The sequence below is a fragment of the Equus przewalskii genome, chromosome 2 (genome assembly GCF_037783145.1).
Source record: "Equus przewalskii isolate Varuska chromosome 2, EquPr2, whole genome shotgun sequence".
NCBI classification, from domain to species: Eukaryota; Metazoa; Chordata; class Mammalia; order Perissodactyla; family Equidae; genus Equus; species Equus przewalskii.
Window position 1 is genome coordinate 26,015,517 of NC_091832.1, and position 16,328 is coordinate 26,031,844.

General features: G+C 46.0%; 1 long non-coding RNA gene across 2 annotated transcripts; it reads right to left on the minus strand.

Annotated features, from left to right (window-relative positions):
* Positions 1-214: 214 nt before the first annotated feature.
* LOC103544375 (uncharacterized) lies at positions 215-12,604 on the minus strand. Of its 2 annotated transcripts, none has more exons than XR_011531791.1 (3): positions 12,365-12,601; positions 5,917-6,044; positions 215-508 (listed from the first exon to the last, which is right to left on the minus strand). It is a non-coding gene; the product is annotated as an uncharacterized lncRNA (long non-coding RNA). The 2 variants fall into 2 exon arrangements; XR_543138.2 differs by lacking the exon at positions 215-508 and adding an exon at positions 4,164-5,208 and having other exon boundaries at positions 12,365-12,604.
* Positions 12,605-16,328: the final 3,724 nt, after the last annotated feature.

Below are 16,328 nucleotides of genomic sequence, written 5' to 3' on the forward strand. Positions count from 1 at the left end.
AATTAGGCACTATTTCCTAGAAGGCGCAATATCAGGGCAGCATGGGTTTGAATGACAGCTGCTGTGTTCTTTCAGAACAAACTATTTCACCTCCCTCACTCACCGTTTTCTCATTTGTAAAATGGGGGAAATAACACTATCTACCTCACTGGGTTATTGTGGAGATTAAATGAACTAATATTTGTGTTACATATACACAATACCAGCCTGAGAGTTGATGTTGCTTTTACTATCAACATTTTATTTTTATTGAAAGGATTCTGGCATCAGATAAGGCCCTGGACTTTTTCCCACTTCCAACACTCAGCATCTTTAGAAAAGACCTCTCTATTAATGCTCTGAAAATTAGGGGACTGTGCTCATTATCAATTTATTGCCTCTCGGTTCAGATTTCACTCCTCTTTGTCCTGCATTGTGGTACTGAAGCTGGACCCTGCACACGTCTCCTGTGCCACATGCTGCAGTGTTAGACCTTGTCAGTTGCGGGTGCTGGGGAGATCCTGCAAGGCTGTAAAAGAGAATGGACTGAAAGTGAAAGGACAGCAAGAGATATTCCATGCAAATAGTAACCAAAAGAGAGCCGCGGGGCTATACTTATATCAGACAAAATAGACTCTGAATTAAAAAAGCTTACAAGAGACAAAGAAGGACATTATATATTAATAAAAGTTTCAATATGGCAAGATGTTATGACAATTACAAACATTTACACATCTAATGACAGACCACTGAAAATATATGAAGCACAAACTGACAGAATTGAAGGGAGAAATAGATAGTTCTACAAACAACAGTTGGGGACTTCAATACCCACCCTCAATAATGGAGAGGGAACAACCAGACAGAAGATTAGTAAAGAAACAAAGAACTTAACACAATAGACCAATCAGATCTAACAGACACATACAGAACAGTCTATCCAACAACAGCAGCAGACACATTCTTCTCAAGTGCACATGTGACACTTTCCAGGACAGACCATATGTTGGGCCACAAATTAGATCTCAATAGATTTAAAAGATAGATATCATACAAAGTATCTTCTCTGGCCATAACTAGATGAAGTTAGAAATCAATAATTGAAGTAAAACAGGAAAATACAAATCTGTGGAAATTAAACAACACACCCTGAAATGACCAATGGATCAATGAAGAAATCACAAGGGAAATTAGGAAATACTTAGAGACAAATGAAAATGAAAACACAACATACCAAAACATATCGGATACAGCAAAAGCAGTGCTAAGGGGGAAAGTTATAGCTATAAATGTGCAAAAACTAAGAAAGATCTCAAATAAAAAAACCTAACTTTACAACTTAAAGAACTATAAAAAGAGAACAAACTAAAGCTACAACTAGCAGAAGGAAGGAAATAATAGATTAGAGCAGAGATAAACGACATAGAGAATAGAAAAACAATAGAGGAAATCAATGAAACCAAAAGTTGCTTCTTTGAAAAGATCAGCAAAATTGATAAACTTTTAGCTAGATGGACTAACAAAAAAGAAAGAAGATTCTGATTACTGAAATCAGAAACAAAAATGGTTCCATTACTAAAACTCTATAGAAATAAAGAGGATTATAAGAGAGTGCTAAAACAATTGTATGCAAAAATTGGATAACCTAGATGAAATTGACAGATCCCTAGAAACACAAAACCTACCAAGTCCAAATGATGAAGAAATAGAAAATCTGAATTAACCAATAACTAGTAAGGAGACTGAATCAGTAACCAAAAATCTCCCAGAAAAGAAAAGCCCCAGACCTGATGGCTTCACTGGTGAATTCTACCAAACACTTAAAGAAACGAATACCAATTCTCTTCAAACTTTTCCAAAAAACTGAAGAGGAGGGAACACTTTTTAACTCATTTTTGAGGCCAGCATTATCTTGGAACCAAAGGCCAGGTAAAGACACTACGACAGAAGTACAGACCAATATCCCTTATGAAGATTGACATAAAAATCCTCAACAAAATACCTGCAAACCAAGTTCAGCAGTAAATATTAATGGATTATACACCATGACCAAGTGGGATTTATTCCTGGAATGTGAGGATGGTTCAGCTTATGAAAATTGACCAATGTGACACGCTGTGTTAACAGAATGAAGGGGAAAAACCATGATCACTTCAATTGTTGCAGAAAAATCATTTGACAAGATTCAATACCCTTTCATGTTAAAAACAGTCAACAAGGCAGAAACAGAAGGAAACTACCTCAACATAAAAAGAGCCATAGATGAAACAACCCAGAGCAAACATCATACTCAATGGTAAAACACTGAAAGCTTTTCCTCTAAGGTCAGGAACAAGGCAAGGATGCCCACTTGTGCCACTTCTATTGAATGTGGCACTGGAAGTTAGAGCCAGAGCAATTAGGCAAGAAAAAGAAATGAGGCATCCTGCAGATATGATCTTATATGTAGAAAATTTTAAAGATTCCACAAAAAAACTGTTAGAGGTAATAAATAAATACAGTAAAGTAGCAGGATCTGAAGTCAACACACAAAAATCAGGTGTATTTTTATATACTAGCAATGAACAATCTGAAAAAAAGAAATTACAGAAACAATTCCATTTACAATAGCATCTAAAAGAATAAATACTTACAAATGAACTTAACCAAGGAGGTGAAAGACTTGTACAATAAAAACTACAAAACATTGCTGAAAGAGATGAAAGAAGACACAAGTAAATGAAAACACAGTCCACAGTCATGAATTGGAAGACTTAAGATATCAATACAACCCAAAGTGATGTACACATTCAAAATCCCAATGAAGGTTTTTTCAGAAATAGAAAAATCCAACCTGAGATTCATATGGAATCTCAAGGGATCCCAAATAGCCAAAATAATCTTGAAAAAAAGGACTAAACTGGAGGACTCACACTTCCTGATTTCAAAACTTATGACAAAGCTACAGTAATCAGAATAACGTGGCATGAAGAAGACAGACATGTAGACCAAAGGAATAGAGAGCCCAGAAATAAACCCTCACATATATGGTCAACTGATTTTTGACAAAGGTGCCAAGACCACTCAATGGCGGAAAACGCTCTTTTCAACGAATGGTGCTGGAAAAACTGGATATCTACATGCAAAAGAATGAAGTTGGGCCTTTACCTGACATCATATACAAAAATTAACTCAAAATGGATCAAAGACTTAAATGTAAAAGCTGAAACTATAAAACTTAGAAGCACACAAAGGGCAAATGCTTCATGACATTTGCTTTGGCAAAGATTTCTTGGATGTGACACCAAAGGCACAGTCAATGAAAGCAAAAATAGATAAACTGGATTTTGTGAAAATTAAAAAAATTTGTGCATCAAAAGATAAGATCAGTAGAGTAAAAAGACAACCCACAGAATGGAAGAAAATATTTGCAACTCATGCATCTGATAAGGGGTTAATACCCAGAATATATGGAGGACTCCTAAAATTCAACAGCAAAAACCCAAACAATCCTATTCGAAAATGGGCAAAGGACTTGAACAGACATTTCTCCAAAGAAGATACACAAATGGCCAATAAGCACATGAAAAGATGCTCACATCACGGACCATTAGGGAAATGCAAATCAAAACTAAAGTGAGCTATCACTTCACACCCACTAGGGTGGCTGCTATTAAAAAAACAGAAAATAAGTATTGGTGAGGATGAGGAGAAACCGAAACCTTTGTGCACTGTTAGTAGAAATGTAAAATGGTGCAGATGCTACAGAAAACAGTTTGGAGGATCCTCAGAAAGTTAAAAATAGGATTACCACAGGATCCAGCAATTCTACTTCTGGGAATAGACCCCAAAGAATTGAACGCAGGGTCTCGAAGGGATATCTGTACACTCACGTTCACAGCAGCGTTATTCACAGTACCTAAAACATGGAGGCGACCCACGTACCCATCAACAGATGAAAGGACAAGCAAAATGTGGTACAGACATAAAGGGGACATTATTCAGCCTTAAGAAGTGAGGAAATTCTGACATATGATACAACATGGATGAACCTTGAGGACCTAATGTAAGCGAGGTAAGCCGGTCACAAAAAGGTAAATACTGTGTGCTTACATTTATATGAGACAAAATAGAATGGGGGTCTCTAGGGGCTGGGCCAGGGGAAAATGGAGAGCTATTAATAGGCATAGAGTTTCAGTTTTACAAGATGAAAAGAGCTAAAGAGATGGATGGTGGTAATAATTGCACAACACTATGAATGCATTTAATATCACTGCATTGTATACTTAAAAATGGTTAAGACGGTAAATTTTATGTTATGCATATTTCACTGCAACAAAAAAAAATTGCAAAAAAAAAACTAAGAGGATACGGTTTCTCCTGCAGGATCTGTTTTTCTTTTCTTCTTGCTTCTATGGCATGACTTCCGGTGGCATCAAAGTGGCCCAGTGCCTCTCCCCTTATGGTGAGTTTGTGATCACCCAGAGGGGAGCTTCTTGCTTACTAGCTTTGGCGCACAGATTGTGGGCCATTGTCAGCCCATGGTGCCTCAGCGAACTTCTCCTTTACCCACCTGACCCCAGGCATACCATGTCCAACAATGCCTGAATCTTGGCCTTGGACAGGGGCCCTCTTCCAAAATAGCTGCTTCCTCACGCACGCTTCCTCAGCTTTCAAGGCGGAAGCAGCTACGCCTTCATTTCGTATTTGTCTTTTCTTTAACTTCTACTCTACTTCTTTTAGTAGTTAAGCATCTTTTACTAGTTAGTAATTCTTTATAGTAAATTTTCCCTGTCCAAGTACTTTTATGATTCCTGTCTCCGGAACTGACCCCACTTTATGGTCTTTGCCAATCTCCGTGGTGTAAATCCTCCCACCGTGGTCAATTTCAAACTACCAATGGCATGTCATTAAACACAAAGTTTGGAAGAGATGCAGATTAACACTCCATTATATAGGATTTCCATCATACTGACACGATACGAGTAAATAATCTCAAAAGCATGCACAATAGTAAAATATTATAAAGTAATTAAAAATTGAGGCGCTTTGAGTGTTTATTGCCCGTGTTTTTAACGTAACTTATTTAGCCGTAAGATTATATAATTTAATTTTTAATTGTGGCCGTGTTTAACAACTGGCTGACACAATTCCTTAAAATATAACCATCCGCTCTGTGAGCTGGTCTGAACCGGCCCCAGCACGCCGCTGGCCCAGCTCCTCCTGTCCCATTACTCCTGGTTCTTGATCCTGCAATTAGGGAAATAGAAACTTGCCTAGCTTCCCGAGCCTATCAAACCGCTCACTGAAGAGGCTGGTCCTCAGCCTCCAGCCTCACTTGATCACCCCTCCTAATGCAGTGTTGGACACTTTCAATTTATTTTTCAATTCCATTATCATCGGAAATGATGATTACATTTCCAGCGTAAATACCACTTTACCCAACTGAATTAATCAGTGTGGGCGGGGGGAGCATCCCTGGGGGTTCTATCTGAGCATCAGGAGCAGCTAACCCTTCCGTCCTCACTGAGGCCACCACAGGGGGTATACCGGGCTTCAGTGGCCTCTCTGGAAGACACTGTTTGGAATCTCATTGGTGGTCACCTGACCCCTTTGCCCTCTTGTAGCCTTGCTCTCCTAGGGGGGACACAGGGAATCGCTCCTCCCCTTCCTGTCCTCCCTCCCAGTGCCCCATCTGCCTTCAGAGCAGTCTCTCCTGGACCCGAATCTCCTGCCCCGCCCCCTGGGCCACGGCGGAGTGGAAGCTGAGATGGCATTTGGCTTCTTCCCTCCCTGTCGCCCAAGCACGTGGGGATGTTCCTCTTGAAGGGGCCGTGGAACAAGCAGACCGGTTCACCAACATATCCCCACAGCCTCTGGGGAGTAACCCTACCCGACCCCTACCCCTTTTTGAAGACTCCCAAAGCCTGGGTGCGAGTTCTCCCTAGGGTTCCTTACGAGCAGCCCACTGGGAGTTTTCATCCTCTTCTCGTCTCCGTCTAGAGCTCCCTCCTCTAACGACTGGCAGCTTAGCACCGGTTAATGGATCTCCTTTCTTGGAGTTGACCTTCTTGTCTGGAATATACCTGGGAGAAGTAAAATAACCATCAAAGACCCTTCAATGAACTAGTCTTATCAGAAGAATAACAATCTGTTTGAAGCATGAGCTACAAAGGAAATAAAGCCTGGGATGGGACGAGAGGGACCCCGTGTGTGCAACTGAACTCTGCATCTTGAGTCATTTTCTCTCCTGGGTGAGACAGCACGTCCCTGCTCCATTCCTCACCCCAATTCTGCCCCCACAGGGAGAGGGGGTGTCTGAGTCATTCTCCTACCCTCTCTGGGGGGCTGATGGCTTTGTCTCAAAGAAGAGAGGGGGAGGGGTCTCACTCTTTCCTCAACCTCACCCCCCAGCCTATCCTCTGCCTTTTCTCTCCCAGGCCCCACCACCTGAGGAACGAGCCCCTGGAGACACGGAGCAAAACGGGGGGGAGGCTTCATCACAGGGAGGGGGATGGCCAGAGGGAGGCAGGCAGGGGCTCTGAGAGGCTGCAGTGCCAGAATGACACACCAGGCAGTATAGTGAGGAGGGGATCCAGATGGTTTCAGCTGGTAACCAGGGCCCAGGGCTCCCCGCTGACAGTGGGCTGCGCAGTGAAAGCAGAGCCTGCCAGTGGCAGGAAGCGAGCTGCTCACGTACCTCCTGCTCTGAATGGAGCTGACACAGAGGCCTGAGCCTGGAGCAGAGAGAGAAGACAGAGCCCCATTTATGGAGCTTCTTGCAGGAGTTGGTGCACTGGCTCTGTTACCGATTTCACTCACTCCGGTGGGACTCTCACCCTCACTCGGAGGAGCTCTGAGGAGGGGCCTATGGGTGGGCCTCGCACCCACAGTCTGTCCCTTCCTTGGAGGATTCTTTCCTGTTCCATGTCACAGATTTGATCCAAACAAAGCTGAGCATTCAACAGCACAAGCTTTATTCAGTGGCCAAAGAATGGAGAAGCGAGAACTACATTCACAAGTCAACTTCTCAGCTCCTGGAGTGGTTAGGCTTGTTCCGAGCGGGGCTGTGGTTAATGTCTTATGGGGTCGGTGGGCTGGGTAACAGATCCACGATCCCACTTAAACCAAATCTCACTCCAGGGTAAATGGGTGTGACTGTGCTGGTTTTCAGAGGAGAAGGCTAGCGGGTTGGGGGGGATGTGACCTGCAGAATGAGGGTGGAGGAGGGGCTCCGGGGGGAGGCTGACGAACCTCCTTCACAGGAAGTTGTGAGGGTCACAGGGGAGGGGCTGTGGGAAGCTCTCAGCACCGTGCCTGGCACACAGTAGCTGCTCAGATAAGTGGCTGTCCACTTGAGTTGGGTTCCCAGGCAACTTGCTGAGCTGGGTGGGGGTGGTACCAGGAGCCCTAGATGCTGGGGGGGCAGCCATCAGGCTCTTCCACATCCTGCAACAGGGACCTCAGTACACCCTGGCTTGAGCTCAGAGGGATTTATTGGGTTATACAGAGAAGCTCAGAGACAGGGCAGCCTCCAGGAGCAGCTTGACCCAGGGGCTCAAACGAGGCCACCCAGGACCTGCTTCTTCTTTCTTCATCTTTCAGCGACTCTCCTCTATGCAAGACCACTCTCGGGCCCCCCTTCCTGGTGGCTGGATGTGTTCCATTCAGATTGCAGTCCAGTGGAGAAGAAAAAAGTTCTCTTTTTCATAGTTGATCAAAAGTCCCAGGCCACTGGCTCTAAGAGACACACCCCACCCCCGTACCATCAGAAAACACAGAGAGTTAGGATGTGCAGACCGGCTCAGGCCAATCAGGGTCCAACCCATGAGAGAGGTTAACCCTACCTGAGCCACAGAGGCTGAGAGTAGGGAGGGGTACAGCTTCCCTAGTAAAAGAATGAAGGGGAACTCCGCCATAAAAACCCACAGATGTTCTTTAATGAATTTGGGGGGGGGGGGCAGTAAAACATATTAATAGAAACAAAATAGAGGGAAAAAACACAAATAGTTATGTATTATGGCTCATCTCATCTCCTTTTCCCAATAGTCCAATGATACTGGAGCTCCTATTGTCCTCGGTATAGAATCCCAGGCTTTTAGGATTAGAAGGATCTTCAAACCCCTTGGTCCAACCCCCTCATTTTCACAGGCAAGGCAACAGAGACCAAGAGGGCTTAAGTGACTGTCTCGAGGTCGCACAGCTCAGGGGAAGATGGTGGCGTAGGAAGCACCAGGAATCCTCCTGCTCAGCCAGATAACAACAGTACTGGCAGGGTCTGTCCGATGTGACTACTTTGGAAGTCTGGAGTCTTTTAAAGGCTGGCAACTTCTCCCAGGGGAAGTCTTGGCCAGTAAATTGTGGTTAATTTCAGCTCTTAGCTTAGTAGCAGCTACCCATCCCCCACTCCCTGACCCCGTGTCAGGGGGCAGTGCAAGCGTTCCTGGAGCAGCTTGTACACAGCTGTGGGCAACAGGCCTCTGTCCTCCAAATATCGGGATCTGTGTTCTGATCACTGATCGCTTCTTCTGACTGGGGAGGTGCGGACGCAGAGGTGAGCAGCCCTTGTTGCAAACCCCTTCCCCTCCAGCTGAAGTGACTTCCAGGGGACTTAAAGGGCTGGTGCATTTTTTCCCCCTTAATTTCTCTTTTTTCTCTTTTAGGACCCAGCTGTTTAAGGAGGAGGACATTCAAAAGCAATGCACATACAGGGGAATTTAGAAAGTCACTGCACATGCCCAGAGGAAGGTGCAGGTGTTACGGGACGAGGCTCGTTTTGCCTGCTACACAGTATGCCAATCACTGAGACGACGAGGTTGCGGCCGAGAGAAAGGGTTTGTTCACAAGGCAGACAAGTGAGGAGGTGGCAGAACAAGTCTCAAATCCACCTCCCCGAAAATGGGGATGAGGGATGTTTATGGGCTATTTATGGGCAGAGTGGTCTGAAGCACGAGCATAGATGCCTGGAGGTGAGAAGGGAGGCAACTGATAATGTGCACAGGAACAGTGAAGCTCCACGGCTCTTCATCTCCTCAGAGGACACATGTTCACAAAACGGCAGCGTTACCAGGATCTGAGGGTGGAGTTTTCGGCCCTCTGACATCAAAAGGTCACCTTTCAGGCATTCGTGCTGGCCCAATGATGGGTTCGTGGTCTTAACTGGCCTGAAGTGGACAAGGAGTCCACTCTCAGTTCCTGAAAAACAGAAGCACCGTTATCATGATGACCCAGGTGCCAGAGATGCTACCTCTAGGGTGGGCCTGAGTAATGCATCATCCAACTGCTTCTGCAAACAGACCGCTGAGTAAAGTTAAAGCAAGGGGGCCCCCAGTTTCACAGGCTCAGACGAGGTCTGAGAAGACCTTAAATTTGAAACCTTAAATAAGAAATTAAAGCTTCCGTGGATGAGGATGAAGCTGTGCCTGTACCCACAAGATAAACGTGGGAAACAAAGTGACCAAAGTCTCTGAGCTCGCCCTGCAGAACAGCAGGAGGTCCGCCGACAAGAGAGCAACTTGCTGACAGCCCTCTTCCTGACGGAGCGTCTTGCAGGAGCCTTGAGCAGTCACCCCTGCACAGAGGACTCCGAACTTCAGCCCCCAGGGCCACATCCTCCCCCTCCCCATCTTATTCTCACAATGTGCTTTGGACAAATGCTTCGAACAGCACATAGGCAAGCCAATCAGTAACTGTGAGGAAAGAATGACTTATGACTTGTTAGCAGAAAATCTATGTCCTCTGTCCAACCTGTCCCTTCTGTCCCAGGTGAGGAAGGAACCGAGGTTTTCTTGGATTCCTCAGGAATGTTGCGTTCAGCAGATCCACTACAGAGAAGCACCCAGCGTTCTGTGGTCACCCATCACCGGACACTCCTAAGTCCTCTGCCCAACCCTGTTTGCCTTATGTAAGTCATTTCCAAATCAGTTCCCCTTAAGACGGGCTTTTTAGGATGACAGTCCACTGTCTTCTGATTTTCCAGCTTATCGCTTATGAAAGTTCTCTCTCTGCCACCACCTGCTTGCCCTTTTATCTCGTGGTGAGCCAATGATGCCCTTGCTCATGTCAAGTTTACAGCCCAAGCTGATCCCTGGCACAGGGACAGCCTACAAAAATCAATCAATCGAACAAAACCCCCCCAGCAATGCTGGCAAAGTGGGAGAAGAACTTGATTTCTAGAGTTACCATACTCTAAGACTCAAACGTCTAGTTTCCAACCAAAAAAGCCATAAAGCGTACTAAGAAACACAAAAGTATGGCTCATTCGAAGGAAAAAAATAAACAGAAACTGTTCTTGAGAAAGAGCAGATGGCAGGTTTACTAGACAAACACTTTCAACTATCTTAAAGACGGTCAAAGAACTAAAGGCAGATGTGGAGAAGTTCAAGAAAACGAGGTATAAATAAAACGGAAACATCAACAAAGAAGTAGAAAACATAAAAAGAAATTAAAAAATTCTGGAGCTGAAAAGTACAATTGAAATGAAAAATTCACTGGAGGGATTCAAAAGCTAATTTGAGCAGGCAGAAGAAAGAATCAGTGAATCTGAAGACAGGACAGTGAAAATTATTGGGACTGAGCAACAAAAGGAAAAAGGATTTTTTAAAAATGAACAGACCCTAAGGAACCTGTGGGATACCATCAAGTGAACCAGCATACACACTATGAGAATATTATTGTAACTTTGGTTTGTAAGCCTACTTTGTGTTTTGTACATGATTTAACAGACAACTTCATAACAAAATTTATTTTATTCATAATAAAAATTATTAATCTATGTTTTTGGGCACACAATGTATAAAGATGTAATTTTGTGACATCAATAACTGAAAGGGGTGGGGATGGAGCTATAAAGAGAAGAGATTTGTATGTTATTGAAGTTAAGCTGGCACATTCAAATTATAGTGTTATAACTTTAGGATGTTAACTGTAGTCCCCATGGTAACCACAAAGAAAATACCTATAAGAGATACACAAAATGAAGTGAGAAGAATTAAAATGTTTCACTACAAAAAACCCAAAAAACACAAAAGAAGACAGCAATTAGGAAATGAAGGACAATAAGGCTATCAGGCATATAGAATATAAATAACAAAATGACAGAATTAAGTTCCTCTTTACCAGTAATTACTTTAAATGTAAATGGATTAAACCCTTGACTCAAAAGACAGAGCCTGGCACACGGGGTAAAAACGTATGACCCAACTATATGCTGCCTACAAGAGATTTTCTTCAGATCCAGAGGCACAAATAGTTTGAAAGTGAAAGGACAGAAAAAGATATTCCATGCAAATAGTAAACCAGAAGACAGCAGGGGTGGCTACACTAACATCAGACTTTAAATGAAGGTCGCATGGCTCCTTAGTGGAAGACCAAGGACTTAGAGAGAACTCCTCCCAGCAAGCATCCATCTGGTCCCAGCTGCTTCTGAATTGCAGTGACCTTTCTGCAGGATGAGCCTCACTCTCACTCAGACCAGGCGGAGCAACCTGCATGGTCCCTGGCCAAAGAGGAAAGGGGGTCTCTCATCACCCTCCTGGCCCTTCCCCCCTCTCCCCTGAGTGGGCAGATGCCGTCTCGGCAGATGCCTCCATCTGGGCCTGGCTGGAGACTTCTCTCTAAGGATGCCAGGGCTCTTCACATTTCACACTCCTGATTGGTAACTGACCCCAACCTGTGCCACTCGGCCTGCCTCCCTGTTCATCTGTGAACGCAGAACTCCAAGAGTACGAGAGAGGATGAGGCCCTTTGTGGTCATCTAGCCAAAACCCTGCATTTTATAGGGGGGAAACTGAGGCCCAGGAGAGGAGCGGCTTTCCCAGGCAGGCAGAACCATCCGCAGAAGGGCTCCTGGCTCCCAATCTAACACTCTCCCACCACACCCCTGGTCTGGGCTGCATGAGCCCTCACCTGCCGACCTCACCACCCCTGGCGGGAACCATCAACCATCCCGAAGTCGACACATCAACACTGACACCCTCTCTCCCTTGAACAATGTCACCCTTCGCGAGGTGTATCCACTCTCCTACTTAAACATGAGATAACCGAGAGCCAGAGAGCAGGTGGGGGTTGTCCCACGTCAGCTGCTGACCATTCAGAGATCAGGACGGCCCCCAGCCTCCCTGCGTCCCAGGACAGAAGCCCTCAAAGGCTTTACGTCCTATCATCCTCCTCTGATCCCTGCGAGGCTGGCGTCCCCGGGCCTGTTGCCCTAGTTACACACGAGAGACCGAGGCTCAGAGAGGCCCAGCCACCTGGGCACCCCCGCACTGCTGCCAGGGGTGAGGAGGGGGTGGGCCAAGCTTCCTGGGGTCCCTCTGGTGCCCTGTCACCCGCACACTGTGACTCGTACAGTCAGGAGGGAACTCGACCAGTGGAGGCGGAGACGAGTCCGGGTTATTCTTCTCACCCAATGAGGTGTCTGGCGGGGCCGGTGCAGGCCCAGCAGCTCCAAGATGCCCGTGGGCCCAGCCTCCTCCTCCACCTCCCTCGGCGTCCTCGGTGAGGCCTGCTCTGCGGTCAGAGTGCAGCTCCTCTGGCGTCAGGTTCCCTTTCAGGATGGACAGAGGGTGAGCCACATGAGGCCAGCCGCCCGCCCTTCCGGGAGCTTTCCCAGAACGCCCTGCGGAATGCCTGCTCCCGTCTCATTGGTGGGAACTGTGTCACATGACCAAGTGCCGAGGGCGGGGGGGCAGGAATGTGCTGTTGCCCATCTCATTGGCCAGAGCAGTGTCACATGACTGCCTGCGGTGGGCTGTGATGTTTTTAAGTAGGGGAAATTTTTATCCCTGACAAAATGGAGGCTGTGTTGGAAGGAAAAAAGAGGATGACTGTAAGTCGGCAGGTGCTGTCTCTGTCTCAGCGTTTACAGTCTGGTTTTCATATTTGCGACCTCCTTGGATCCGCACAGCAGGCACTTTGGTTGTGAACGGGCAGTGAGAGGCTGGGCCGCTTGCCCAGCGCCCCGCAGGGGTCGTCCGCTGCGCCAGGCTGGAGCCCCGGCTCCCTGCCCCAGAGCGCCCACAGCTCCCCGGATCTGCGTTCCTGCCCCTGTTGTCTGCTCTCTCTTCTCTCTGTCCCAGTTCTCTGCTTCTCCAGCTCCCCAGACGAGCTGTGGTGAGCACAGACCCGCAGCCTGGAGATGAGGGGCAGCGGTTATCAATTATGGCTCTGACACACTTTCAGGCTTAAGCATTTTAAGCAAGTCTGCTATCGAAAGTCTAAAGACAAACTAGCCCCCCTGTGTTGGCATTCCCTCTCACATCCTGCTGGGATATTCACTGGGGTAACCTTAATGGAGGACGTTTGAGCAGTGTCTATCAAAATTCAAAATGCACATACCCTTTGTCTCAGCAATTTGACTTCCAGGAGTTGATCATTCTTAAATACTGAGGGATATGTATGCAAGGATGCCCACATCATTTGTAGAAATGTAATAGCAAAAATTTGACAATCTATTCGTTAATGGATTGATTACATAAATGATGGCATATTTCTACTGTTGAATATTAAGCAGCCATTAAAAAATGAGTGTGGTCCCTATGCACTGGCTCAGGAGGCTATCCATCATATATTTTTGAATAGAAAACACTTTGATGAAAAGTACGAACAGCATGCTGTTATTTTGCATAAAAATTGTATGTGCCCAGGAAAATATCTTGAAGGGTGAACACTTGTACTAGGAGGCCCATGGGGAAATCCTTTATGGATCTGAGACCCTCTGACGACGTGACCTATCTATGGCCGTTGGGCACAAGATTACTTTCCCTCTCAGTTTCTCAAGGACATTACCCTGCACCCCTCTCCTCTCCTCCCTGCATCATGAATTTTGCTCTCCACAGGATCATTCCCATCGACGTACAACACTGTATTATTTCTCCAGTCTCAAAACAACAAAATCAAAAACAAAACTGACGCTCTCCTGTTACTTTTGTTTCCCTTTACGATAAAACACCTCAAAAGAGTCGCCATACCTGCTATCTCCAATTTCTCTCCTTCCGTTATCTTTTCTCTCTACTTGACACAGATTTCACTCTGTCACACTGCACCACCCCTGCTCTTGTAAAGGTCACCAATCACTTCTGTACTGGGTTAATGGTCAAGTTCCAGTGACCATTGGACTTACGGGCATTTGGCACAGTTCCTCACTTCTCTCTGAAGCCTCCTTCTGGTTTCCCTGTATCTCCCTGGCTGCTCCTCCTCAGTCTCCTTTGCTGGTTCCTTCTTGGCTCCTTGACCCATAAGCCTGTGAGTTTATGGGTCCCTTGAGTGAGTGAGGATACTCTCAAATCCTCCTTCATTTCAGTTAAGGCAACTCCATCTTCCCGGTTGTTCAGGCTAGAAACCTGGAGTCACGCTGGACCCCTTTCATCCTCCCACATGCCGTACCACATCTATCAGCAAACCTGCTGGTTCTCCTTTGAAACACTTCTGGAACTTGACCACTTCCCACATCCACAGCTACCGCCCTGGTCCCCATCCAGTCACTGTCATTCTGTCCTAGATGACAGCAGTAACCTCCTACTGCTCTCCCTGCATCCTCCCTTTCCTCTAAGGGTCTCAGCAGAGCGATCTCATGTGATCCTATTAGACGTGTCAGATCATGTCTCTCCTCTGCTCAGAACCTTTAGTGTTCTCATTAGTCAGAGAAAAATCCCAAGGCCTTACAGTGAATCATGCCACCCTGCATTTACTGAGCCCGCACCCCAATCCCCTCACTGACCCCACTCTTACTACCCTCCTCTGCTCCCTTCACTTCAACCACACTGGCCTCCTTGCTTTTCCTTGAGCATGCTAGGTCTGCTCCTGCTCAAGGGTCCTCGCACCTGCTGCTCCTCTGCCTGGGATCCTCCTCCCCAGACATCCTCAGGGCTCACTCCTCAGTCTGGAATAACCAAGCCGTGGACAACACGTGTGGTTCTTGTACAAAGTTCTTCAGGCTCATGAGAGTCTCCCCCAGGGGAAGGTCTACATACCTGCTTACAGCAAAGAGAAGATGGATGATAGCAAGATCCTTTCTAGAATTTTCTCTCTTTAGAAACTGTTTGCCCCTTTTTAATGTTTTTATTAAAAAATGAGTCTTAAATGAGGTGAGAGAGTTGGCACTGGATATCACCAATAGCCACAAGTTCTGCCCTGAGAATGTTAGGAGAAGGATTAGAACCCAGTTCCCCAGAAGGGTCTGCATCTTGCAGAAAGAGGCTCCACTGAAGGGGATCTCAGCCTCCCCACCTAATCACCAGAAGATGCAGTGCCCTGACCCAATGTGGGGTCCCAGGCCAGTCATATAATTGACAGCCCCCACCTTTCAGGATGAAGACAGCAGCGGTGGGCCCAGCACTTCCCATGGAACAGGGGGACAGAGAAACCCTTTGGGCAGACTCTGTCTCTGTGTGTCCTGAAATTTCCTGCTCAGTGTAATTTAAAAAAATAAATGATCAAAGTCACATCTGAGGCTGAGCAGTGAGACATCCGTAATCTAAGCAATTCCTAAGATACTGTCAAATTTTAATAGTGAATGTTTTAGATGAGAGAAAGGAGAGCAATAATCAGGGAAAGGCTTAATATTTTACATCTTCTATTCTGTGCTGTTTGAGTTGTTTGCTCCAGCGGGTATATATCACCTTCGTAATGTATGTGCGTATTATTTACATACGTGTGTATGTATTAGTGTGTGTGTATGTGTGTGTGTGTCCCAGCTTCAGGAGTGAGGGCTATTTATAGGAGAGAGAGATCTCACAGTTTACAAAAGGATTTGCCGCAGTCTTCTTTGAAGTGCTCTGCTCTCCACGGGCCCACAGAAAAGGATTTAGATTTATAAACACTTTCCTTTTATGTTCTGATGCAACCTCTAAACACGCGTTCAATTTCCGTTTCAAGTTCTATCCAATTTAGCATTTTCCTAAGTTGCAGCTGTGCGCTGCGCGCTGTGTTTGGTAGAGTCGGGGAAGAAAGATGAAGAAGACCTGTGTTCAGAAAGAAACTGGCACTGTCAACTCTCAAAGAGGAGGCTTTGAAAGAAGAGCTTCTCAGAAGCTGTTGCCAGGGGTGATTAACGAGACCCTCTGCATTGTCCGTAAATCCAGCCAGGAGCTCAGACATGAAGACGTGTCTCTTGTCTCCCAGGGAGATGGGGCAGCCAGAAGGCTCTACTGTACTGTAGTCGGAAGGGGGTGGGGGTTATGGTGAAGGGGGAACAGCTACTCCGCATCCCCGTTGCCACCATAACTGCAGAACCCTCAAAAGAAGTCCTACAATAGGATGAGTGACAGTTTTTGAAACTATGATAAAAAGAAGTTAGAGGAAGCTTACGAAGGCACATCCCACTTACACCTAAAGAAGGAAAGGAAGGAGCAAGGGTGACTTTTTGAGTT